Below are 27962 nucleotides of genomic sequence, written 5' to 3' on the forward strand. Positions count from 1 at the left end.
GTCTTTTAGCCCTGAAAGTTTAATTCAGCTCATAATTTACTTTATCTTTCAGGACCTCAGTTTTCCCAAGACTTAAGCCTGAACTTGTTTTACTCCTCCCCTTTATTTATTGTCTTCTTTCATAAAATGGAAGTTCCATGAGGGCAAAGACTTTGTATTTGTGTTCCTAGTAATTAGTATAGAAACTGGCACATAGTAAGTACTCAAAAAATCCTCTGCCTATCTATCTATCTATCTATTGTTTGTCTCTATATCTAGCTATATCTTCATATAAGCCTCTGATCAAATGTCAAAAGGTACAGATTTCCTAGGATGCTTCTCTAGAAACTTGTCTCCAAATTGATATGGACCCATTTATGATTACTTTTTGAGTCTGTTCACTTACTCAGTTCTAAATTTCCTTTAGAGTACTATCATTTTACACAGAGTTCTCAATATTTTTAAAATATCTTCTTTATCCTGAAATACTGTGTCAAATACCTCACTAAAATTCTAGTATGATAATTCCTGGCATTCCTCTGATCTAATAGTTTATTAATGAGATTAGCCTGGTATGACCAATTCTTGAAGGACTTATATGGTCTCATAATAATCATTACTTCCCTTTCTAAAATTCTTTAATAATATATCATAAAATTTTGTCAGGAAAGTTCACTTTCTCACAGTCTAACAAAATTTCCTCTCTTCCCTTAAAGGCTTGATCTTCTCCTGGATAATGTATTTTATTTTATGTACTTAAAAGCAGTATTCTGACATGTTCTCCCTCCTCATCTCTGCTTTATGGCTTCCCTAACTTGCTTCAAATGACAGCCAAAGTTTTCACTCCTACAAGAAGCCTTTCTGGATTCTCTTTAATCTTGGTGCCTTCTCTATGAGATTACCTTTAATGTACCCTATATATGCCTTTTTTATTGTACATAATTGTTTGTATGCATTATGCTGTAAGGTCCTTGAGAACAGGGACTACTTTTTTGCTTTTTTTCTTCCCAGTACTTAGCACAATCCTTGATACATAACTGTTTAATAAATGCTACTTGACTTGACATGACACTCCATCTTTGACATATTTTGTATCTTTGTAAGGCCACCCTGCCCCCAATGCTGAACTTGTACTCTTCTTTAATTCCATTATCTTGAGTATCTAGTCTCCTGCAAAACCCAACTCTAACATGATCTTCCCTAGAAAGCCTTTCTTGGTTTCCTTGGCTACTAGTGGCTTCCTCATTCAAAAAAAAAATTAACTTGTGATTTTGTTTTATATATATTTAATTTTAGATTTTGTTTTCTTCTTCATTTTTTTTCCTTTTTTATCTGATTTTTCTTGGGCAGCATGATAATTGTGGAAATATATAGAGAATAATTGCACATGTTTAACATATATTGGATTACTTAGGGGAGGGGGTACAGGGAAGGGGGAGAGAAAAAAATTGGAACACAAATCTTTGCAAGGATGAATGTTGAAAACTATGCATATGTTTGGAAAATAAAAAGCTCTAAAAATTTAATGACAATAAAAATTCAGTACATCTGCCCGAGAAATTCTGAAGACTAAGTCCTTCCCTCCAAGATTTGCCCTCATGTCTCATTGTTAGGATAATAAGTCCCAGAGCCAGAGTGGTGGGAAGGGTATATATCCAAAGCACTCAAGCTTGGCTAGGTCACAGGGAACTGAATTTCCTACATGGTTTCTTGGAACAGTCAGAGGCAGTTTGGTCAATAACCATAGAGTTTGTTTGCTCTGGGTGACTGAATTTACATCACTGGCTTGAGACACACACCTAGACAAGCCACTTTATTGAAAACTAGAGACACTAACCTCATCAACATGACTCATAAGGAAGTAGAATAATGATCTTTTTCCAAAAGTCAGCCAAATTCAAAAACATAAGAGTGTGCACAAATTTTTTTCATGGAATCAAAGGCAACTGTGGCTGAGGATTTCTTGCCAAAACTGAGCCACAACAGGGAATTCTGGCCCTGTGACAAATTTAGTGGAGGGGATGGTGGCAAGGAAGTTTCTAAGGTATGACCACAATTGGGTACAGTTATTGTCAAGCAAAGACCAAGGTCAAAGAAGTTGAAAAAGGTAAAGAAATGAAAAAGTCAGGGGCAGCTAGGTGGTGCAGTGGCTAGAACACCAGCCCTGAAGTCAGGAGGACCTGAGTTCAAATGTGACCTCAGACACTTAAATCTTCTTGGCTGTGTGACCCTGGGCAAGTCTCTTAACCCCAATTGCCTCAGCAAAAAAAAAAGGGGGAGGAATGAAAAATCAGGATGGTTTAAGGAAGTAAGAATTAAGATAAAGAAGAAAGATACTATGAGTGAATAGTGGAAGGAAGGAGGAAGACATTAAGAGCTTTTTCCCTTTCCTATTTCCTTGTTCCAAAACCAGACTTTGAAGGATATTACTGACCTCTGTCAAAAACTTTCCCCTCATAGACCATCTTATCCTGCCCATTGTGTTCTACTCAGGTTTGGGTGGGAATAAATTATTTGATTAATTTGCCAAAGGCTGGAAGTGATTTGGAAGAAAGTAACATGATCCAAGTCTCCTAACACTTCCTTAAAATTGGTCCACAGAGTCTTATTATAATATTCATTTTCTCATTGCTTATTAACTAATCAGAGTTGGATACCCTCAGAAACACCTCCTCTTTCAAGGCATCTTAAGTATGTTCCATGAGGAATCTTTAGTGAGTGTCACTGACCCCTTTTCTTAACAATATGCTAGCATTATTAATTAAATGATTAATTACCCAAAAAGTATAGTATGTCTCTTCAACTTTTTAAACATCATATTGGTGCTTCCTCCTCTTCCTCTTTGTCTTCCTCCTTATCTTTCTTTTCCTCCTCTTCCTCACCATCACCACCATAATCCTCTTCCAACTCTGACTTCTCTAGTTCCTGCTGCTATTGCTTCTCCTCTGAGTCCTTTGGTTCAGCCCATCCTGGTGTCTCTTTTGTGAAGCATCGGAGGAGGAGACCTCCAGACTCACCATGTCCAACAAAAAGCCAAAGGAAGAACTGAAGACTGAAAACTACCACACTAATTTGAAGATAGTAGGGTAAGATGGTGCAATGATACAGTTTAAAAATAAGAGACACAAGGTAGTTAGGTGGAGCAGTGGCTAGAGCACCAGCCCTGAAGTTAGGAGGACCTTAAGTCAAATCTGACCTCAGACCAAGATTTGGTTCATATACATCCTGATTATTGGGATGTAGTTTTCTCTTTTTTTTATTCCCTTCCCCCATTCCTTTATTGTGCATAAAGAAACTGATATAAGTGCACAGACATAATATGCTTTGTTGTGTTTTTTAACTAAATGGTCAGTGGAACATTTTAATCAGTATCAAATGGAGATGAGAAGGGAAAAAACAATTGGTTCTGTAAAAATATCCCTTTTCTCCATTAGTGTCATACTTATTCAACTTTTTTCTTAATATTCTAGTAAGTTATTTTACTTTCATTATTCAACAAAACACACACCCACATACAAAATCCTTGCATACCTTGTTTAATTGGATAATTTCAATCTTTTTTTTATAATTGTAAAGGATGATTTTATTACTATATTGTACAAAACTGTTCCATGCAGGGTATTCTCTGTTTTTCAATAGGGATAAATTACTATAAAAAAATTGATCCTAGATAATTTTCCCTTCAAGTCAAACATCTTGTTGTTTAAATAAACTTCTTGTTTAAAACAAAACAAAAAAATAAACATCAGATTAGTAATGAAACATCACCACAGAGGTAATGAAGTCAAGGTGTAGATTGAGAAATATATTTTCAAACAGTGACAATATGTCCATTAATTTTGTTTGACTACACATATTTGATACAAGATATTTTGGAGTTTTTTCCTTTTTTTAGATTGGAGCACACGGATCTTGGATTGGGGTGGAACAATAGGATACTTGCCCCAAAAGGCAAAAAAAGTGGATCATTGAAGCATTTTAAAATGCTTAAAAAAAGAGAACAGAAGGCCAACATGAAATACAAACAGAATAGCATTGAAAATAAAGCCACTGAATTATATAGTTAAAAAGAAAATCCATATATATAACAGAGTTGCAGCTTCATTTTGTATATGTGGACATCTTATTGGTTACTTGTTAAGTTCAGAAAACATTGTTTAAAAAAGCAGCAATTATTTTTCACTCGTGGTTTTTCCCTTTCATTCTGATTTTTCTCTCCCAACATGATTCATAAAGAAATGTGTATTTTTTAAAAGTAATGTACATATATAACCAGAAAATTTTTTTTAAATGAATGAATGAATAAATAAATAAATAAATAAAAATAAAAACAGCAACAAACCACAGGGGTTTGGCAACTTCTGGCCATGTATGTCAGATGGAGCATGAGAGAAGGCACAGTTGGTCCTGGAAAAGGTCTGAAGAGAAAAGTGATAACTAGGAGATAGTTGGAATATGAGGAATGTAGTGGAATGAACCAATCTATCAATCAATTTATTAAGTGCCTACTGTGTACCAGGCACTGTGCTAAGTACTAGAAATACAAAAAGAGGCAAAGACAGTCTCTGCTTTTCAGGACCTTACGATCAAATATTGGAGACAACATGCAAACAAATATATACAAAGCAAACAAAACATAGAACACATAAGAAATAATTAAGAGGGAAGAGATCAGAATTATCAGGGGTTAGGAAAGACTTGCTGTAGAAGGTGAGATTTTAGTCAGGACTTAAAGGAAGGCTGGGAACTTTGTAGGTGGAGTGCAGGAGGGAGAGTATTTCATGCATGGAGAACAACCAAAGAAAATCTCAGGAGAAAAGAAGGCATGTCTGATTCACACAACAGCCAAGAGGCCAGTGTTACTGGAATTGAAGAGTACATTTTGAGGAATAAGGTGTAAAAAGAGTGGAAAGATAAGAGGGTTACGAAGGTTATGAAAGACTTTGAATGTCAAATATATCATTTTATATTTGCACCTTGTTTGGAAACAGAATCTGCGTTCAAATTCTGATTTTGTTACCATGTGGCCCAAGGCAAGTCAGTCACTTAATCTCCTCCTCATCTATAAAATGTAGGGATTTAAGGACATGATTTCTAAGGTCCCTTCCAGCTCTATCTTTCATTATCTTAAATTTAAAGGAGGAAGGGGCCTTAGTGGTCCCCCTTATTTAATAGATGAGAACCTGAGGTCCAGAGAAATCACACAGTAGCAAAGCTAGGATTTAAGTGTGTCTTCTCTGTGTCTAACAGCCACTGACCTTTCCACTGAATCACAATATAGGACTATTCTAGAAGGCAAAATAGAAAAAAAGACTTTAGGTGAGACTGGGGCTGAATTTGCTGCTGAAGCAAGGGGTGGTATAATAGCCCCCATGAGCATATGGGTGCTGCCTTTGTTGCCCATCTCCTCAGTTGAATCTCCATATGGTGATCAAGTCAAGCAACCTTTTGATGAGAAGATGGAAGAAATTCTCTTAGCTGAAGCAGGAGGGAGTGGAGACTGTTGGCAGTAAGGATTGTGAGGGATTGGTGGCGTGAGTGGTGTGCTTGGTCCATCCTGAGGGAAAGAACCGCATTCTCCATCCCCAGGATGTCAGCAGAGAAGATGTCTGTGCAAACTACTTACTGTAAAGATGATCACAGGAAGGTGTGATAAATACTTAGCTAAGCCTTTGTGGATCTCTTTTAGTCTGGATCGCTATCCTCAGAACTCATGCATACACATACACAACTCTGAAAATAAAGAGACTTTCACCTGATTCTCCAGCAATCCACACTCTTTCAGAGAAGCCTGCCTAAAATTATGCTCAGAATTTTTCTGTAATTGTCCTCTCTTAGTCTAGAAAGATGGCTTCTTTTTGACCTTTCTGTTTTCTAACAAATGAGAGTCACCTTGTCTCCCCTTGGGGAAAACAAAGAAGCCCCCTTGTTTATACAAATATCATCCTGCAGTCATTACACATGATATGGTGTATGTATACACACATAAATAAATATACATTGTGATAACCGCGTATTTTAAAATCAGCCCAAGTCAGGATAAGGGGAAATCCTTGATCTTTATTCTTTGAGGAGGTGAAGGGGAATGGTGACACTAAGTGAGAGCAAAATCTGGCCAGCAGTGCCTTGGCTCTCACACTCCACCCATCAAATCCTCTACGCAGTCTCCTATACAACACATCAAACTTGCACAGAGAGAAGACGGGGCCATTCTTTCTCCAAGCATATATTAATAGAGTATGGTCCAATTGCTAATTAGCCTCAAGTGCTTGGGACCTCAGTGCAACGACTCAAGAGCTTCAGCCCATTACAATACATGTCACTCTGAGGTCATGTCATGTCATATTTCATTCTGCAGTCATTGTACATCTGCACCTATATATACATATATGTATAATGGCTATCTTCATATATATATGAATATGACATATACACATTCATACACTTGAATATCTGTTTCAACCCACATATGTATGGACAGATAGAAACAGTCAGAGAATGAGATATCCTGGATTCAGATACAGGTGGGAATGAAGGTCAATGATCCTCAGGGAGCACAGCCCCAGGAGCAGGGAGTGACTGTGAAAAATTGTACACTTTCCAGGCTGATTCCTGTGAATGAACTTCTACTGGGTAGGAGAGTAAGATGCCAAATACTATCCCCCAGGAGAAGATTCAACACTTCATAGTGATTAATTTAGGGTTATTTGCTTCCTGTTTTAGCTGAAGCTTTGTGGTTTAATCACTAATCTGACTTAGTCTTTAATTTGAGAGGATTAAATCCTGGAGATAAACTGGAAAAGGCAATCTTCCTGGCGGTAGGTTGATCTTTAGTCTTAAATGTGGCTGCTTCCATTAGTCAACACCCTGGAAAGTGAATTGGCTACCAATCAAGCAAATTATGGTATAGGGACGTAATGGAATATTGTTGTGCCATAAGAAATAACAAAATGGAGAGGTTCCGAAGAAATTGGAAAGACCTCTTTGAAATGATGCAGAATGAACAGACACTGAAGAAAAATTTCTATGGACAGTATTAAAAAGCAAAACAACTTTAAAAGACTTTAGAATTCTGATTAATGCATTGAAAAATCACAATTCCAGAGGATCAGAAATGAAATAAGGTTTCTGTCTCCTGTCACAGAAGTGATGGACTTAAAATGTAAAATGAGACATACATTCTGGAACATGGTCAACATAAAATTCTTCTTGTAATTTATGCATATTTGTTTTTTTTAACTTATAGAATAAAATAAGCATTTCCATAATATAGTATAATAAAAAATGATTGTACATGAAATATACTATATATAATTTTCTATTCCATTTAAATATTCGACAATGTTAAATAAATATCTTTTTTCCTCTTTACTTTTTTCCCTCTACTCTCCTTCACCCACCCTAGAGATGCCATCATTAGACACAAATAACTATAAATATGTAAAATTGTTCTATGCATACTTCTATTTATTGGTTCTTTCTCAGGATATAGATAACAGCTTTCTTCACATGTCCTTTATAGTTAATTTGGGAATTTTAATAGTCAAAACAACTTATTTGCTCAAAATCCTTTTTAACAATATTGATGCAACTATATACAATGTTCTCTTGGTTCTGCTCATTTTATTCTTCATTATTTCCTGCAAGTCTTTCCATGGTTTTCTAAGATCATTGAAGTCATCATTTCTTTTAGCACAGTAAGATTCCATTCCAATCATATACTACAATTTGTTCAGCCATTCCCCAATTGGTGGGCGTGCCTGCAATTTCCTGCATATTTGTTATGAAAGTTTTTCTTTTTCTTTTCCCAGTTGAAGTGAAGGAAGTAGAGGGGAAAATGTTTGTGAATTGTTAAATGTTTAAAAGTACAAGGGATAAACCATTCTGGAGAGCAATCTGGAATTATACCCAAAAAGTTATCAAACTGTGCATACCCTTTGATCCAGCAGTGTTACTACTGGGCTTATATCCCAAAAAGATACTAAAGAAGGCAAAGGGACCTGTATGTGCAAGAACGTTTGGGGCAGCCCTCTTTGTAGTGGCCAGAAACTGGAGACTGAGTGGATGCCCATCAATTGGAGAATGGCTGGGTAAATTGTGGTATATGAATGTTATGGAATATTATTGTTCTGTAAGAAACGACCAGCAGGATGAATACAGAGGGGCTTGGAGAGACTTACATAAACTGATGCTGAGTGAAATGAGCAGAACCAGAAGAGCATTATACACTTCAACAACAATACTGTATGAGGATGTATTCTGATGGAAGTGGATTTTTTTGACAAAAAGAAGATCTAATTCAGTTTCAATTGATCAATGCTGGGCAGAAGCAGCTACACCCAAAGAAAGAACACTAGGAAATGAATGTAAACTGCTTGCATTTTTGTTCTTCTTCCCGGGTTATTTTTACCTTCTGAATCCAATTCTTCCTGTGCAACAAGAGAACTGTTCAGTTCTGCACACATATATTGTATCTAGGATATTGTGACATATTTAACATGTATAGGACTGCTTGCCATCTGGGGGAGGGGGTGGAGGGAGGGAAGGGAAAAGTCGGAACAGAAGTGAGTGCAAGGGATAATGTAAAAAAAAAATTACCCAGGCATGGGTTCTGTCAATAAAAAGTTATAATTATTAAAAAAAAAGAAAGAAAAATATATAAAAATATAAAAAAAATTTTTTAAAGTACATGGGATGGCAGTTAAGGTAATCAGACAGGATCTGGAAATTAATGGATAGAATTCACTCTAGTTGCTTATTGTCTTCTCTGGTTTCCTAAGCCAAACATCTAGAAAATTAGAGTCTTTTAATTATTTCCATAGATTCATATGCCTGGAGAGCTCACATTTATCTGACATTCATCCTTGAACATAGTATAGAGAGACCAAGCCCTCATCACATCAATTAATGAACCCATCTCCTGTGAAAAGAGAAGGAAGAACATTTCCTATGGCTCTCTTTTCAAAAAATATATTATTGTAATAGAATCAGTAGTTCTGCGTAGAGGGCAAGAGCTGAAAAAGTATACTTAAGACTCAGTATGATTGAAATAATCTTACAATAAGCTATTAACTCAGTGGAATTGATGAGATAATGGTTCCCTAGTGGTATAATGATTGGCTTATACTCAGTATGATGAATTGATATAATTGTAATGGATCATTTAAGAGGTCAGAATCAGACCAAAGTCAGAGAGGTGAGATGTGCAGACTGCTGACTGGCTGACTGATTGAGACTGCTGGTGCAGGCTGGGAGATTGAAGGAGACAATAAAGACTTTGGCCTTTATTCCTGACTATTCTCGTAGTGATTATTCTGCTGAGATCAAGGCTGGTCCCAAGGCCCTCCAGAAAGCTAACCAGGACATTACAGCTCTGAGTTCAAATTTTTGCTGTCAGTAAGTAATTAATTGACCTTGGGCAAAGCACTTATTTGGCTACCATTTTCCTCATCTGTAAAATGAATGCATTGGAATACCTTATCTCTAAGATCCCTTTGGGGACAGTGTGTGTGGGTAGCACAGCAGATAGAGTACAGGTCCTGGAGTTAAGAAGACTCATCTCCCAGAGTTCAAATTTGATCTCGGATACTTCCCAGCTGTGTGACCTTGGGCAAAGTCACTTTACTTCAGTTCTTCTTCTGTAAAATGATCTGGAAAAGGAAATGTTGAATCTCTCTGATGTTTTTGCCAAGAAAACACCAAATGGGGTCACAAAGAGTTGGACATGATTAAAAAAATGACAGAAGACACATGTATACCACACACACACACACACAAAATCCCTCCTACAGCTCACATTCACACTCAGGACCAACTCAATGACCTTCTATGTCCTTCAAGCTGGCTAGCTTTAATCAGAATGATAAAGTAAACCTGTTACAGATCAGGAATTTATATTCAGCAGAAACTAAGTAACAGAGATCCAATAACATTACCTGTAAGTTTTCTGCTGTGGAATAAATAAAAATAAGACCAACCCAGTAGTGTTTTAATTGATAAAGAAATCTCAATGCATGTATTTAACATATACTTTAACATATTTAACATGTATTGGTCTACCTGCCATCTGGGGGAGGGGATGGGAGGAAGAAGGGGAAAAATTGAACAAAATTGCCAATGCTGAAAAATTACCCATGCATATAACTTGTAAATAAAAAGCTATAATTTTAAAAAGAGGGGGAAAAAAAAGAAATATCAATGCAAGCAAATGGAAGCTTGGCCTAAGAAAAAAAAGGTTTCAGGAGAGGCTAAGATATCTCTTAAAGATTTATCGTCCCTGAAAATCCCTCAGACTCATTTTAGACTTAAAAAAGGACTTTAGAAATGAATTTAATCCAATTTTCTCATTTTCCAATGAGAAAATTGAAATCCAAAGAAGACATAATGGCCACATGTCTAACTTGGCCTGGCCAACAAGATGAAGGTGCTCATCTAATTAGTGCTATAGTAGTCCCCAGGTGAGCATACTTTGTAAGATGAAAGCTTTGTATAATTATTCCTTTCACATCATGACTTTCCTCATGATGGTTTCAATATAGTGTGAGTCAGCATGGGAAATTAAATTGGAATCTTGTGGAAATTGTAAATAATATGTGAAGGCCAGTAGATGACACAGAGCCTATGACCAAACACCCATCTCAAATTTTACAATAAAGTACTGCCAACATCCCATAAAAGAAAAAGAAAAAAATTCAGACTTCTCTGGTGCAAAGTGAGGGCCAAAAAATGGATTCAAATCCTATCAACTCTAGTTTTAGAAAAGCCGTTCACTATAATTTCTCAGTGCTCCAGGCAACTCTGAGACTACAAATTACAGAAAAAATGCCACGTTATTGAGAGAAGGTGTTTTGTTGTTCCTTTTACCTTAGTAAGATCCAAAATCTTGTCTGATCCATTTCCATGGTGGTTGTCACAGCCACATAGCCTCCTTGGAGCTGGTGAGGAACTTTGGAAATCAAAACCCCCTTTCAATAACTTGCATCCAAAGCACCATCACTATTCACAACTCTTCCTCAAGGGGTCACAAAACATCTCAGAATGTTTGTTTCCCTGTAAAAGATATATGAAGATAGATGCTATGTGCATACAGAGAAAGAACTGATAAACAGAAGTTTGTACAGAATAATTTTACGTATCTAATAGTAACTATCTCTAAAGGGAGGGATAGGGAGTGAGGAGAAAGAAGAAATATAATTTTATTATATATTTAAAAGAGATAGCAATTTGCATATAATAGATTTATAATTTTTGCAAATATATTTAAAAGAGATAGCAATTTGCATATAATAGATTTATAATTTTTGCAATCATTTTTATGTTATAGAAATGCTTGTTTTAGTCTATAAATTAAAAATAAAATAAATGTGGGAGAAAAAAAGAATGCCTGTTTCAATGCTACTTGGACTAATTGGATCTCTTGAGTAGGTGATAAATGACTGACTTAAAGAAGGGCTTGAGAATATGAATATGTCCCCTATTTATTTGTTAATTTTCCAAAGAAAGGATTTGTGTTTTGATACTGACAATCCTCAAATCCTTCATATTTGACCCAGTCATATTTTCATTTCTTCAAAGCATCCCATCTTCTATTGCTTTAAAGAAGCCCAAAATCGAAAGTTAATGAGGGAAGAATCCCAATGACATTTCATTTATGCTTTTCTCATTTTCTTTGACTCACAAAAAAGCAAATATTAGTAATATGTGAGGGGAACAACAAGCAACGTGAATTAGCAAAAACCTACATACCTTATACCAGTTAGTTTAGAGCACCAAGTATAAGCCATTGTGGGCAAGACTTAAGGCTTGGCCAATCCATTAGGGAACCTGACACTATTTAATAAGGACTGAATTTAATAAGGAATGAAAGGACATCTAAGTTGTGTAAACACAGAAAGAAACAATTCCAGGAATACAAAGAAGGGCAAGATCCAAGAATAATTTTTAATCATGAAATAGTGTTTGGTTGAAAACAAGTCTCTCTGTGGCCTTTAATAGTGAGGTCCTCTGGATCATTACACTTTCATCAACCAAGATTCATAAAGAATCCTTGACATATATTCCATTAGGCTAGAACTAATCACTATATTATTGTTCAGTTGTTTTTTAATCATGTCCAACTCTTCATGATCCCATTTGGGTTTTGATTTTTTTTTTGGTAAAATACTGAAATAAGTTTGTCATTTCCTTCTCCAGATGTTTTTACAGATAAGGAAACTGAGGCAAACAGGCAAAAACCCAAAGTCACATAACTACTACCTGTCTGAGGCCAGATTTGAACTCAGAAAGAGTAATTTTCTTAACTCCAGGTGCAGCACTCTATCCACCTAGTTGCCCCTGCCATATTTTATATAACTTTCACTTCAAATAGTGCATATTTAAATACATTAGACCACTTCACAGGATTCATTGTTTATACTAATCAAGACTAGCTGCTCTTTCCTGGCAAAAGATCATGATTCTGGAATGTGGAACAGTGTTCCAAGACCGTGTTGTTAATTGAAATTTCCCTGGAAGGGAACAGACAATAATGGCCCAAATCCCAGGAAGTTATGCCTAGAAGTGGTTTAGTATTCTAGAGATAGTCTAACCTGCTTTTGTGAGGCATCCCACTTTGCACAGTTCTTCTAGAAGCCAAAAATCTTTAAGAAAAAATAAAGACTTTAAGCATTTTCAGACTGTGTTGTTATTGTTAAATAGTTCCTCACTTTTCATGATCTGGTGGACCATAGCATGCCCCAATGACCATGGGATTTTCTTGGCAAAGATACCAGAGTGGTTTGCCATTTCCTTCTCCAATGGATGAAGGTAAACAGATTTAGTAACTTTCCCAGGGTCAGTAAGTGTCTAAGGTCAAATTTGAACTGAGGTCTCTTGACTTCAAACCTATCTCCTATCCATTGAGTTACCTAGTGATTTGCCATTTTCAGACTGTTCTTTGAGATTTTTATTACATTTCTCTTTCCTGGGGCAGCTAGTACAGTATAGTATAAGGTAGTATATATAAGTATAGAATACATATATACTTGAGTAAATCACCTGGAAAACTAGGGGAGACAAATGGAGTGGGGCAGATTCTGTAACTGCTAAGGTCCCTTCCACTTCTAAATCAATAATTCTCTCATTCTAGGATTTTGTTCTTGGTTCTCACTATTTCTCCAATATTCTTTCATTATACACTACCTAGAAACAGTCATCTGTCCCTGAACCTGAAGCCTGTTACAGTCTTTGCATATGCACATTTGGGAAAGTGTACACCCCATCAGCATCTCTTAGTTTGCAGTACTGGCCTTTTGTTCAACTTTTCTGTCCTTCCTGCCTCAGCTCTGAATTCTGATGGTATTTTAGGCTCCCTTTTTTATCCCATATGTAAAAATAATAACAGACCTTGACATCTGCACAGAATTTGGCAATTTTATAGTGAACTTTTATTTTTGCCATCTTCTCTGATTCTTATGAAAATTTGTGAGGATGGGTGGAATGTGGATTATGAGTATTCCCTTCTCTGTATAACCAGAGCTAGAATGCAGGTATTCTGAGTCTCAGAAAGGGGCTCTTTCTTGAACCAGTAAGTAAGGCATTAATTTCCCCAATAGTGAGAAATTTGTTTGGTGGAAAGAGGTTTTGGCAAATCCTTCCCTGGAGATCTTTAAGACAAAAGGAGATGTTTATCATTCTGAGACCAAAGAGTGGAGGAAGGAACTGTGTGACTCCAAAGAAGGTTTCTAGCTTAAACATCCCATAATTTCATTTTTTCTTTTAAGTGACAACATAAGCTTTGAAAATATCTTCAGTTTTCCCACTTTCTGAGAGGACTGTCTATGCATCCTTCAGCATAGTTAAATCAGTTTGCCTGGAGGACTTCCAGTCTGGCTAATATAAGCAAGAGGGCTCTCCTACGGTAGGAGGGTCTATTCAGTGGGGAGGGACTTTCAGGGGAGGAGAATTGAGGGGACTGGAGGAAAGAATAGAAAAGCTGCTGCTACCTAAAGTTGGTCTATGGGGTCAGTGTTGATTGGCGGTAACTGGGTCAGCAGGTTTGCCAAGCAAATGACACTGCTAGTCTTGGAGCATGACGGTGAGCTAAGGAGCAAAGACAGCTTCCACAGGGGAACAGAGTTTCTGAATCACTGGACAAACAATAATGCCAGGTTTGGCTAACAAGCTGCAGTGATAGACCCACCGGCCTCTGAGGGGATCCTGGACTCCCAAACAACTACTATTCTACATTAGCAGGTGTAACCAGTGGCTCTACCTGTACCTACTCTGAGGAAGAACTGATTTCAAGTAAGTAAAGCTCAGTGACATCCAGAGGATCTGATTATGGTTGGCTCTTCTGGCTTTGGTAAACTTACAATTGAGCTCTTTGTGTGGGTGTCTTAGTGGCTTTCTAATACACCTCATTTACTTTATAATGTGGTGGTAGCTAGGTGGGGAATGAAAACCAATACCTAGGTTGTTCTGAATTGGTAACGTCAGCCTAAGCTCCAGATGAGCCTCATTACCTCTGCCAAATACTTTCTTTTTAATACAATGATGGCAGGTTCACCTGAAACCAGGACTAGGCAGGGCCGGGAGAGGGGGTATAGGGAGGGAGAAAAGCCTTTAAAAAAAACAACAAATAAACCCTGAGATCGTGGTTCAGGCACATTCCATGGGACTGAATAATCATGCCCCCAAAATGGGGTTGGGGCTGCATTGTGAGTCTCCCAAGGGAAAGGGGGAAGAAGGTCAGACACACCTCTGTGGGGGCTCAGATCTGACTGAGGCTGGGAATTAAAATTTAAGAAAAGATCAACTCATACCATGTGCTGACAGGGGAAATAAAAAGAAACGACAGCAGAGGTAGGAAATTTCAGAAACCTAGAATAAGGATGAGAGAAGGAGGAAAAGCAGCAGAAGAAGAGGAAAGAAGAAGGGAGAAGGAGCAGAAGGAAGAAGAGGAGGAAAAGGAAGAGGAGGAAAAGGAAGAGGAGGAGAAGAGGAGGAGGAAAAGAAGAAGAAGAAGAAGAAGAAGAAGAAGAAGAAGAAGAAGAAACAAGAAAGAAGAAGAAGAAGAAGAAAAGAAGAAGAAGAAGAAGTCATCAAAACCATTTGGTATTGACTAAAAAATAGAGTGATGGATCAATGGATTAGATTAGATACAAATTATGCAATAATTAAGACCTGTAACAATCTAGTATTTGATAAAACCCCAAACTCCAGCTTTTGAAATAAGAACTCACTATTTGATAAGAATTGTTGGGAAAACTGGAAAATAATATGTCAAAAATTTGGCATAGACCTACAGCGCACACTCCAAAACAAAATAAGGTCAATATAGGTACATCATTTGAGCATGAAAGAAGAAGAAATAAGAAAGAAGAAAAAGAAAGAAGAAGAAACAAGAAAGAAGAAAGAAGAAGAAGAAACAAGAAAGAAGAAGAAACAAGAAAGAAGAAGAAGAAGAAGAAGAAGAAGAAGAAACAAGAAAGAAGAAGAAGAAGAAATAAGAAAGAAGAAAAAGAAAGAAGAAGAAACAAGAAAGAAGAAAGAAGAAGAAGAAACAAGAAAGAAGAAGAAGAAACAAGAAAGAAGAAAGAAGAAGAAGAAGAAAGAAGAAAGAAGAAAAAGAAAGAAGAAGAAGAAGAAGTTGTTATTATGAGCTTAGGGAGCTATCAGGGACGGAGAAAGAAAAGTGGGAATTTTAAAATACAGACTCTTGACTTTCTCACACACTCCCAAGTGATTTTTTTTTTAATATCAAGGGTCTTGTTAGCCTCCAGGAATACTGGGAAGAAAGGGATTTAACTGTCAGAGCTGACTCTCTAGCTGCATACACTCACCAGAGCTCTAACTGGAGATAGGGAAAGCTTCTGGCCAGGGAATGATAATACAGAAAAGATTGGATCTCTGAATAACCCCCAATCTGGGGTAGGAGATTGGGCAACCAGGCAAGATAAGGACTAAGTGGCAGTATGTCAAATTTGCAGCATGGGGCTGGCAGAGCACCCTGGAGGGCAGAGGCTAGGATGTGAGCTAGATCTCATAAAGTGAAATTTAATATAGGCCACGGTAAAATCTAGCATTTGGAATGGAAGAAATCAATGCCCAAGGACAGGATTGGAAGAGAATTCTTACCAAAAAAAGATTTCCGTTGGGTTAGTGATCCAGTTTGAATCAATAGTGAGAAAGGGCAGCAAGTGCAGTCTTAAGCTTCATTAGTCTAGGTACAAGATCCAGTGTGAGGGAAGCAATGATGTGAGAGTGGCGATTTGGATGGACTCCACCTATTTTGGCAGCTAAGTGGTACAGTGAGGCAGCTAGGTGGTGTAATGGACACAGCCCTGGGTCTGGAGTAAAGAAGACTCATCTTCCTGGGTTCAAATCTGGCCTCAGACGTTCACTAGCTGTGTGACCTTAGACAAGTCTTTTAATTCAGTTTCCTCATCTGTAAAATGAGATGCAGAGGAAATGGCAAACTCCTCCAATATGTTTGCCAAGAAAACCCCACATGGGATTGTGAAGAATTGGACACAACTGAAAAATGACTGGGAAAAAAGGAAGTACAATGGATAGAGCATCAGGAAGACCTGAGAACAAATGTAGTCTCAGACACTTAACAGCAATGTGACTCTGGACAAATTGTTTAACCTCACGTGTTTGAGGAGACTGTATTACTAGACACATGACACATGGAGGAGACTTAAGTTTGCAGAACCATCATCCTGCCCTGATAGGGGCTTTCCTCACCAACAGCTCTTTATTTTGATAAAATCAAAGTTTAGGACTAAAAATAAAATAAAGTCTTTCTGCAACAAAACATTTTTAATTCTTAAGGAAAGCAAGCTATAAAATGAAGATCATAATAGCACCTGCATCACAGGATTGTTATGAGAAACAAAGGAGATAACAGTTGTTATCTGGCACATAGTAATACAATGTTTATTTTCTTCTTCTCACTCTGTCCTATTCCTGACACATCTAGAATGCTGTTTTGGGATCTAGGCAATACATTTAAAAGAACATTGACAAAGTGATACATGTCTGAAAGAAGGTGACTAGAAATATGCCATGTGAGGTCTGGTTAAATAATATTTCTTCAGAACTTGAGAAATCTGTGATTTCATCTCCCTTTACAGACATCCAACCCTTTTACTTCTCTACAAAAAAGAGCCTTATTAAGTAGCCTGACAGAGGTCACACAGTTAATGGTAAGTGCTAGAATCACAGCTGCTTCTTTGGCTCAAGGTTTACCACTCTCCTATAGCACATTGCTTTACTTAAGAATTACAAGGTTTCACTGCAGAAAGACTTGACTTTATTTTATTTTGGTCCTGACCTTTGATTTTAACAGAATAAAGAGTGCTGGTGAGGAAACTCTCCCCCCATCCCCACCTTCCATCAGTTCAGGCTAATGGGTCTGCAAACTGAGTCCCTTCCATGTGTCATGCACCCAATGACATGGGCTCCTCAAACAAGACCCCCCATTTTTCAGCTCTGGGCATCTTGTCTGGCCATCCCCCAGGCCTGGAATGCTCTCCCTCCTCATCTCCACCTCCAGAGTCCCCTGACTTCCTTTAATCCTCAGCTAACATCCAATTTACTGTAAGACATCTTTCCTGATCCCCTTTCCCGCTATTATCTCTCACTTATCCTGTATATATTTCATTTGTACATAATTGTTTTCCTGTTATTTTCTCCATTAGGTTATGAACTCTTCAGGAACAGGAATTATCTTTTGCCTTTCTTTATTTCCCCAGAGCTTAGCACATGCCAGGTACATATTATTTCCTTGATTAATACTTATTGACTGACTGGCTACCATCTGAAAAAGACTGCCTGAGGCACTGTGGCTCTGGACAATGACCCACCCAGAGTCTCACAACCAGTCTGTAGCAGAGACAGGAATCAATTTATTAAGTTGGCAACAAGATAGCATTTTTTTTTTTTTTTTGCTGGGAACCATTGCCTTAGGCTTTGGCAGGATAATTCACAAGGGCTTTCATATGGAGTAGGATTTACACTCATTTTTCTTGGCCTCAAAGAGTAGAATCAGGAACATTAGGTGAATGTGGCAGAGGAGTAAATTTCAGCTTATTAGAAGCATAACATTAAATGGAGAAAACTTCCACAACGAAAGTCATCCTTAAGTGGAATGAGCTTCTTCCTAGAGGATGAGATCATTAGAAGTTTCCAAGCCAAATAGTCACTTCTCTTTTTAAAAAATTTATTAATCAATTGATTTTATCCTGAACTTAAGAAATAAATAAAAGCATTTCTAGAACATAGTGGAATGGGGTGGGGGTGGGGGGAGAGGATTGCAAATGAAACTGCAAATCTATTATGTCCAACTTGCTATTCTTTTAAATATAGATTAAAGTTCTAGAGAAAGAACTGCTATCATCTAAATATAGACTGAAGCATTCTATTTTTCATTTTCTTTCTTCTTTCCTTTCTTCCTTCCTCTTTCGAGTCTTCATATACAAAATAGCTAATATGGAAACATTTTACTTGATTGCATATCTATCATCTTTATCAGATTGCTTATTATCTCATGGAAGGGGGAGGGAAGGGGAGGAGGGAGAAACAGTTTGGAACTCAAAATGTTTTTTTTTAAATCTTAAAGATAGTTTTAACATGTAATTGGGGGGAAATAAAATATTATAGATATATACATATATTAAAGTTATTATGAAACTTTTTTCCTTTTTTTCTTCCCTCTGCTCCCTCACTTTAGAGATGGATATATATATATATGTCTGTGTGTATATACATATACATAAGCAAAATTATTCTATACAAAACTATTCTATATTCTAAAGCTTCTATTTATCAGTTCTTTCTCTGGATATAGATAGAGTCTTCTTTCATAGGTCCTTTGTAGTTAATTTGGGTATTTATAATAGTCAAAAATGACCAAATGACTTTAAGTTGTTCTTAAAATAATAATGCTGTTACTATATATATGGCTGGGCATTTCTTAAGGTCACAGAATTCCAAAATTTCTTCTCCAAGTATGAGTTCACCTAGATAGTCTGTAAGATTTCTTTCTATTCAAGTGACATATTGAAGAAAGCAGCTCTTTTCCTAAAATGATTTTATGATTTGTCCTTCCTAAGGGTAGTCTGGAACTATGTAGAGCAAGGAATCAACAGTCAGTGGTTTCTCATCCTATCTCTGATACTCAGTAGCCCTGGATCGATGGGCTAATTCCTTTTCTTCAGACCAATATTTCCTTACTTGTAAAAAGTAAGTGTGAGAGTGCGGCTATATTTAAATTCTTTTCAGTAGTTGATTATTGAAGATTAATTGCCTGCTATGGGCCAGGCACTGTGCTGAACTCTGAGGATACAAAGAAAGGCGAAAGAAAGTCCCCACTTTAAAGAAGTTCACAATCTATTATAGAAGACAATGTTAACAGCTACGCAGAAACATGCTATAGAGACAATAGACTGGAGATAATCAACAGAAAACCATATCAGGCTTTATAATTTGTCTGCATCATGTCCCTGATTTTCCTTTTTATAGGGAATAGAGTTTCTCTTTCATAAATTGAATTCATTAACTATAGTTAAAATATGAATATTCTGATAGGGCTTTGGGAAGACAGACAGCCAATTCACTAGTGGGAAAATGTTGGTGGAAAGCAATCCATCTAAAGGTTTTAAACCCATTCTTTCCAGAGACATTCTCTTGAGAGAAGAATAGCAGGAGATTGGGAATGATGTATAATTGTAATGCAAGATAGAGAGCAATGGAGGTAAGAGATCAAATAAAGAGCTCTAAGACTATCTGAGGAGGGAAAAAACTTTAAAAGCTGAAGGTTGGGGTATCAAAGGATAAGTTAGGAAAAAGGAAGAATCTGAACTAGCCCTTGAAAGAAGATCAAGAATCTGAAAGACTGAATGCATTCCAGGCATGGGGGTGGGTAAGTGAATGTAAAGAGGTAAGAAATAGCATTTAAAGGTCAGGGAACAGCCAGCTGTCCAGTTTAGCTGGAATAGAATGTAGAATGTTTAAAGAGGAGCAATGGAAAGTAAAGTTGGAAAGGTAAGTAATCACCAAACTGTAGCAGACCTTAAATGCCCAGCTAAGAAGTTTGTATGTTCTAAAGGGAAGAAGCAGCCACAGAAATTTTCTGAGCAGGAAAGGCACGTGTGTGTGTGTGTGTGTGTGTGTGTGTGTGTAGTATATGTAGATATATTCCAGGCCTGGAATCAGAAAGACTCATTTTCCTAAGTTCAAATAGCCTCAAATATTATAATATTATGTGATCCTGGCCAAGTCACTTAGCCCTGTTTTCTATGATTTCCTTAACTATAAAAAAGATCTGAAGAAGGTAATGGCAAACCACTCCTGTATCTTTGCCAATAAAACTCCAAATAGGATGATGAAGAGTCAGAAATGACTGAACAACAAAGCTTACATTTAAGTTACAAGTCAAAAATAAGAGTGTTAATGAGGCAGCTAGGTGGTACAATGGATAGCATACTGGACCTGGAGTCAGAAAGATTGAATTCATATTCTGCCTCAAATACTTTCTAGCTATGTAACCCTGGACAAATTAACTAATCTCAGTTTTCCTTTAAATATTAAAATCAGGATCATAATTATACCAACCTTGGTTATTGTGAAGATACAATGATATATATTCACACACACTTAATGCAGTACTGACATATACTAGGTGTTTAATACATGCTACTTCTTTTGTCCTCTCCCCTCTCATCCTCCTCCTTTTGATCTACAAATAAAAAATATATAGATTGTGGGTATCAGGTCACAACCTATCAGTTATACACAGCCATAAGGACTTAAGATGTGATAAAAGTGATCTCTTCACAGAGATCCAAGCAATTGCACCATTATAAGGACATAAACCCCTTTTTCAGCCATCTGTAAAATAATATAATAAAACTGGATTCTAGTCAACTGGAACACAAGCTATTAATCTTGTGATCAGTGCTAGTGTGGCTTGAAATTAGTAGCCCAGTTATTTAAGCAGTGGTATTAAGACTTTTTAATTTTCCTACTCTTATAAATTTAGGATTCTACTATTATACTTCTTTAGAGGTCCTCTAGTCCAGCACCTTCATTTCACAGATGAGGAAACTGAAACTCAGAGAAGTTGCAATGTGTTCAAGGATTTGAGCGCAAGACAGCTAGGTGGCATAGTGGATAGAATACCCAGCAGGTCTGGAATAAGGAAGACATGAGTTCAAATCTGCCTTCAGACACTTCCTGGCTATGTGGCCTTGGGCACAGAATCAATTTTCCTCAGTTTCCTCATCTATAAAATAAATTAGAAAAGGAAATGGCAAACCATTCCAGGATCCTTGCACGGAAAACCTTAAGTGGAAATAACAAAGGGTGGGACATAATCTCTTATTTCAAAGTCAATGGTTTTTCTCCTGTACCATACATACAGTTTATTTTTGGACTTTTTGAGTCTGAGGTTCTGGCAGATATCCAAGTAAAATATTTAACATGAAGTTATAGATCTAGGACTTGCATTCAGGAAAGTGAGCAGGACTAAATTACTAAATTTGGAAATCATCTGCAATAGAGATGCATATGAGAGAGCACACCACTGAGGAAAAGTACAAAAAAATGAGAAGTCATCTAATATGGGGCTTGAGAGCCACCATGTTTAGGGGATGAGAGATGGAAGGTAGAACAGCAAAAAAGCCAAAGTTGTCAGAAAGGTAGAAGGAAAACTATGAGAGAAAAGGAATGCAGAAGATACAAGAGGAGAGACTATCCAGGAGAAGGGATAGCAAGGTCAGGAGAGTCAAAAGTTGCAGGAGGGGTTAAGGACACCTGAGAAATAGCCATCGGGCTTAACAAATGAAAGGATATTATTAACCTTTGAGACATCAGTTTCCATAGAATGGTGGAAGTGATTGCTAGGGGTTGAGGAGTGAGCTTTGGGGCAATAAAGGAGAGAGCAAATGTAAACTATTTTTTCTAGGGAAGATGTAGGGTGCTTGACAGAGTGTGATATAGTGAAAAAAGTGATGAACTTAGAATTGAAAGACATGAATTTGAAAGCTGTGTGATTTTAGGAGAATTAATTCACCTCTTTGGGTCCCAGTTTGCTCTGGTCCCAGTTCCCTCATTATGAATGAAATCATTAAACATTGTGTTTATGATTCAGACCTATTATTAATATATATGTATGTATGTATATATTATATATAGCACATGTATAATATATAGATACAGATATACATCTTATTCTGTTAAATAATTACTTGGAAGATATTTTGATCAGCATTGATTAATCTTAAGAAACAAAAATCATTATTTAATAGAGAATGAAAGGGTTTGACTAAATGGCATTTATCTCAAAATCTATGGTCCTGAAATCCTTGAAAGATTTATTTGTTGATAATCTTATTTTTAATATCATATAAGACATAAATTAGTGTTCTCTTCATCAAAGAACAGAAGAATGTACATTTCTTTGATTGGTAAATACAGGGGTCCCATGCAATCGTGGAGCATATCAGAATGGAAGGGGTTTTAGAGACTTTGTCTAATTGCCTCATTTAAAAGATGGTGACAGTGGGATAGAATAAAGAGAAAGTTTGCTCATGTATTCAGAGAGCAAATCTTGGGCACCTTGGAAGCACAATGGGTAGAGCATTAGGCCACATGAAATAGTTATGTGATTCTGAGCAAGTCACCTAATCCTATTTAAACTCAGTTTCTTCATCTGTAAAATGGTCTTAGAGAATTAAATGGCAAACCACTCTGCTATCTTTGCTAAGAAAACTCCAAATGGGGACATGAAGAATTGGACATAACTGAAATGACTAATAACAGCAAGAACAGTGAAATTTCAGGAAATTGATGTTTACCTTTGCCAAGAGGCCTTTGGTCTGTATATGAAATAGAGGAAATTCTTGGATAGATTCAAATCAGACCCAGATAATTTCTGAGATCCTTTCCCACTCTGAAATTTTGTGATTATTTGATTATATGATGTCTATAATTCCTTTCAATTCTAAAAAAAAAAATTTAAAGGGAGGAGGAACCTAAATAGCACAATGGCCCTATAGTCAGGAGAACAAGTCTCAAACATGTGTTAGCTGTGTCACCTCAGGAAAGTCACTTACTTGTCTCAAAAAAAGTTATATGACAATGGAGGACCTTGTGGACCAGGTACTAAGGTAATCTGCTGCCTCTTGGGCTTTCTTTCCCATAGGTACTGACTGCCCTCCTGTGGACCACTAATCCCTGTGTTAGTAGCAAAGAATATTCAGATTTCCCAAAAACAGGACATTGTGGGGCCATGGTGCCTAATTTTTTCCATCTTCAAAGGCTCTACCAGCTTTCTAAGTGAGAGAACCAGGGACTTGAACCAGATCCACAGTATAAAGAAAACATCAGGAAAGAGCTTCTATGGGCAGAATAATAAGAACAGTGTATAGGATGATAAATGATGTTCTGATTGTGTTCTAACAGGAAGAAAGTGCATGTTAGGCTAAGGATACTTTAGCTGGATGGATCCCTACTCACTGAAGCTAGTATCTCAGGAAGTCCCAGGAACAACAAACAGCTTCAGCTCAAACTCTTTGTTTTGGGAAGTCGGTCCACTCTCATTTTTAGTCTCTGTCTTCTCCTCTTCCCCCAACTTTACGCCATGTCTGGATTTCACTCCCGTATTGCCTTGGTGGAAGGAATGCATTTTTCCTGGCCCTCAGTAACGGGGTTCTCACTTGCATCCCTGGGAGAACCCTGTGATAAATACATGTCTTGCTCAACTTAGACGCATGTTATTTGCACTGGAACATGATCCAGAGAACAGCAAATCTAAATGTTTTCCTGGCTTATAACAGACATGCAAGTTGTTTTCTCCCAGAAGTTTAGGTAGGAGTAGCTTCTGGTTGAGGGTACTAAGAGGAGTTTTTGGTCCTATACACTTAGAAGGACAATTGCATATAAGGTTTTATTCCTGGATTGATCTCAATTCTTTCTCGAGAGAGCTGATGGAATCACAAGCTGTGTCTATAGAGAGAAGAAATGACTCCGAATTTCATGTATGCATCAGACTTTAGGATGTGACTAGAAAGATGACAAAAAAAACCCAAAACAAAAAAGGCATTCCAGGAAGTGAAAACAATGTGAGCAATGACAGAGATGAAAGGTTGGAAGTAATACCCATAAAGGCAAAATAATAATAATAATAATTTTCCATCAATTTCTGCTGTACAAATCTGAGCCTTTTACAACGAGAGGTTGTAGCTGGTGTGGATGGAAGGAGGGGGAATTGGAAGCATTAAGGAATGTGCTGACCTAGCTTGAGAAACAGACCCAGACATGTAAACCTATACCTTATAATTAACTGACTGAGGTTTTCTCAGGACTTACTAGTGAATTGGCAGGTGTAGGAATATTCCTTCCTAAAGCATAAGCCAATCTATAGGGTGTTACAAAGGGGTCACATTACAAAGAGGCAGAGATATGGATGGCTCAGTCAGTCATAGACCGGTTTCCTGTTTCAGATGGGGTAGTGTAGGCTTTAACATGGGGCGGTGGTTCACCCTGCCCAAGAAAAGTGGGAAGGAGCAGTACTGGGGAACACTGGAAAGAGTGTTTGTTAGTCTTGGGAGGTGACCAGCATGGGCTGAAAACCTTGCCATGAGCTTAGGTGAAAGAGCTGTGGATGTTTTATCCCATAAAATAAAAGACTTAAAAGAGAGCAGGATCTATGGCATCAGGTATATAAAAAGTAGGGTCAGGGGATTCCATTTGTTTTTCTTCAGGGCAGAGATTGTGGTAATGGAGGGAAGCTGGAGAAAGGCAGATTTGGGGTCATCCTCAGGAGAGCTCACTGTTTCAGAGGGGAATGGAATCATTGATAAAGTTAAAGAGATGTTCGAGAGGAAGCTTTATGATGGCTTGTTAGCAATATAGCAAAGACGTTGTTGTAGTTGTTGCTGTTGTTTTGTTTTAATTTCATTCTCAAAGAGAACTATGACTTCAGGGAGATGATCCATGAAATGCAAATAATTGGATTTAAGTGAGGGAGGGTTGGGCAAGATCACCTGCCTCACTTTCTCCTCCAGAGCCATTTGAGCCTAGTGGCAAGATGCAGACCATGATGACTGGAGATGGCTCTGGATACAGTGGGAGACTTTGGCCTTTTTAAGTCAAGGTCCTTAACAGGTCTCAGTTTGACTGAAGTGAATCCTGTTCAGGTATCTGAGGTCCTTTTTTACTAGATTCTGAGGTTCCATGAGCCATAAGACTTTAGTTCAAATCTAAGGCCACCCAAACCAGTGTTTTCTTGGCAATATCATCATTTGGCAAAAAAAACCAAATGCCTTCAGAGAAAAAAACAAAAAGCTTGAAAGGGTATGTAATTGTTCCCTTAAAAATCTGGGTCTTTAAATTGCTACAGAATCATGAACCAAGTCTTATTTTGCTTTAAAAAAAAAAAGAAAGAAAGAAAAGATTAAAGAGTGTTAACTCTCATTTATTCAACAAACTTTACCAGGTGCCTTTTATTTGTAATACATGTTGGTACCATGTCAAATGATACCAGCACAGCCACAGAATAGAGGGATAGGTTTCTACCTCTTTATTTTTATCAGCCCAAGGTTACACAGGAAATAAACAGGGTCTTTTATGTATACTATTTGAGTTAAACTGAAAAGATCCCCTGCACCAAAATAACTCCCTTGTCATACTATTGGAAAACTTCTATTGTTGATAGTAGTATCAGTCCCTCTAAGATCACCTTTCATCTATTCTGTATTTATCTTGTATTTTCTGGTTTATGTTGTCTCCCCCATTAAAATAAAAGTTTCAGGAGGACAGGGACTAATTTTGCTCTTTGTAGCCTAAGTATTTTATACCACTTAGAGCACAAAGTAAATTCTTCTTTACTAATTTATTTTCAAAGAATAATAAAGTAACATTAGGTATCACTGTAAAACAAGAGAAATCTCCTCCCAAAACCCAAAGGGGCAGACTATATTTACTGGACATGCTATAAAATTTTCTCCTCTAGTCTTCCCTAGTTGCCTCAATTCCTTTGGGTAAAAAAAGCAATTTTTAACCCCACACCTCATTTAGACACACTTGGATAGTGCTATAGTTCCAGTCAGCTCATTCTTCTAGGGAAAATTTAAGTGAATCCCAAGTCCAAATTTTAGAGTTCTGCTTGGGAGAATTATAGTATAATTTGCAAACCTAAATTGTTTTTTATTATTAAATTTTATTTTTAATTTATGGAATAAAACAAGAGTTTCTATAACATAGTACAATAAAAAGATGATTGCACATGAAATTGCAAATCTATTATGTACAACTTGCTATTCCTTTCAAACATATAACAAAATTATTATGTAAATTTCTTTTTCTCTTCCTTCTCTTCTCCACCCTAGAGATGGCTATCATTACACACAAATAGGTGTGTGTGTGTGTGTGTGTGTGTGGTGTATGTAAATTATTCAATTCATACTTGTATTTATCATTCTTTCTTTGGATGATATAATATCTTTCTTCATTTGTCCTTTATAGTTAATTTAGGTATTTATAATAATCAAAATAAGTTATTTGTTCAAAGTTGCTTTAAAATAACATTGTTCTTACCATATACAATTCTTTCTTGGTTCTGTTCACTTTGGTCTTATTACTTCATGCAAATCTTTCCATGTTTTTCTAAGATCATTGAGCTCATCAATTCTTATAGCACAGTATCATTCTGTGCTATAATCTTATACCCTATCTTATTCAGCCATTCCCCAATTGATAGGTAATTGATTGCAGGGGCAGTTTTGAGTTCTTTTTTCATTTATTTACTATTATAAATCTAAATTGTGACTTATTAACCACCAGAAGAGTCTTGTAACTTCCTATGCTAGAACTTCAGGGTCCTAATGTATATAGTTTGCCAAGTACAAGTCCCTCCACAGGCTGTCACCCCATGTACACTCTAATCTCAAAAAAGGTAATAACACTCCTTCAGGTGATGGGAACAAACTCATTTATAAAAAAGAGGATCAAGTAAACAAAGTACCATCACCAAGTTGGGAGTGAGGAAATAGAAAAATAGGATGCATCAATTTTTTTATATCTATATCTAAATGGATGGAATGGTGGGACATGTGGTTTGGTGGAGTGGAAGGCTCAGAATAAACAGTCACAAAGAGGACTAATGATAGCACAAGTGGTAACTTGACTGATAGAAAATTGAGTTACCAGAAAGAATATAAGCCCTCTAAAATGGAGAAATTTGGAAGGAGTTTAGTGTTCCACACTAAATTAGAACAGCACTGACCTAATTAAAACGTGGAATTTCATGGTATTAAAATTATACTATATTCTCTCATGATTTTCTCCCATGTCTCTCACAATTTTTAAAAGAATCTGCCTAATTATTAGTCTAGGTAGTGAGCCGTGTGAATTTCTTCTCTTTAGGTCAGTGATGGTTGAGGCATTAGGTCACTATACCAATCTTTGGACTGTCCCATCTTTCTAGATTACCCAGAAAACACCATCCAGTCAATACCACTAAGAGAGCTGGATCTGAAGTCCCATGTGATACAAGCCATCTCAAAGCATTTTTTCTAAGTGCTACCACTTTAGCATCTGAGATTTTTCTGTCCCCCTACTACAAATAAAAGATTTTAGAACCATCTATTCGGATCAAGTCCCTGTTCGTGAGAACCTGAACATATTCCTGCTCATTTCCAACTGGTTCAGACAGGGTTTAGAGTCAAAGCATTGATTCTTTAAGTTGCTTTACAAAAATGAAAAATAAATATCCTAAAGGCTTAGAAATCAGGACAGGGATTATATTACTTACAAGGTCATCTACCAGTGAGTGACAAAATCACTATAAAAAACTACTAAAACTAAAACTCCAACCTACTAGTATACTCTTTGCACAATGCTGATTTCTTCTGTGGATTCACTGAAACTTGGAAATGTGCATGATATCTTAGATGTTCATGAACATAAATACCAGGTAGAAGTAACACATTTTCCTT

At 36.9% G+C, this 27962-nt stretch overlaps 1 protein-coding gene across 1 annotated transcript in view; it reads left to right on the forward strand.

Moving 5' to 3' along the window:
• Positions 1–13931: 13931 nt before the first annotated feature.
• Positions 13932–27962, forward strand: part of GABRP (gamma-aminobutyric acid type A receptor subunit pi) — a 41138-nt gene continuing 27107 nt past the window's right edge. Inside the window, exon 1 of the mRNA XM_003759128.3 lies at positions 13932–14262. The gene's annotated coding sequence lies outside the window, so the exon portion shown is untranslated. The remainder of the gene's footprint in view (positions 14263–27962) is intronic.

This window comes from Sarcophilus harrisii, chromosome 2 (genome assembly GCF_902635505.1).
Source record: "Sarcophilus harrisii chromosome 2, mSarHar1.11, whole genome shotgun sequence".
Taxonomy (NCBI): domain Eukaryota; kingdom Metazoa; phylum Chordata; class Mammalia; order Dasyuromorphia; family Dasyuridae; genus Sarcophilus; species Sarcophilus harrisii.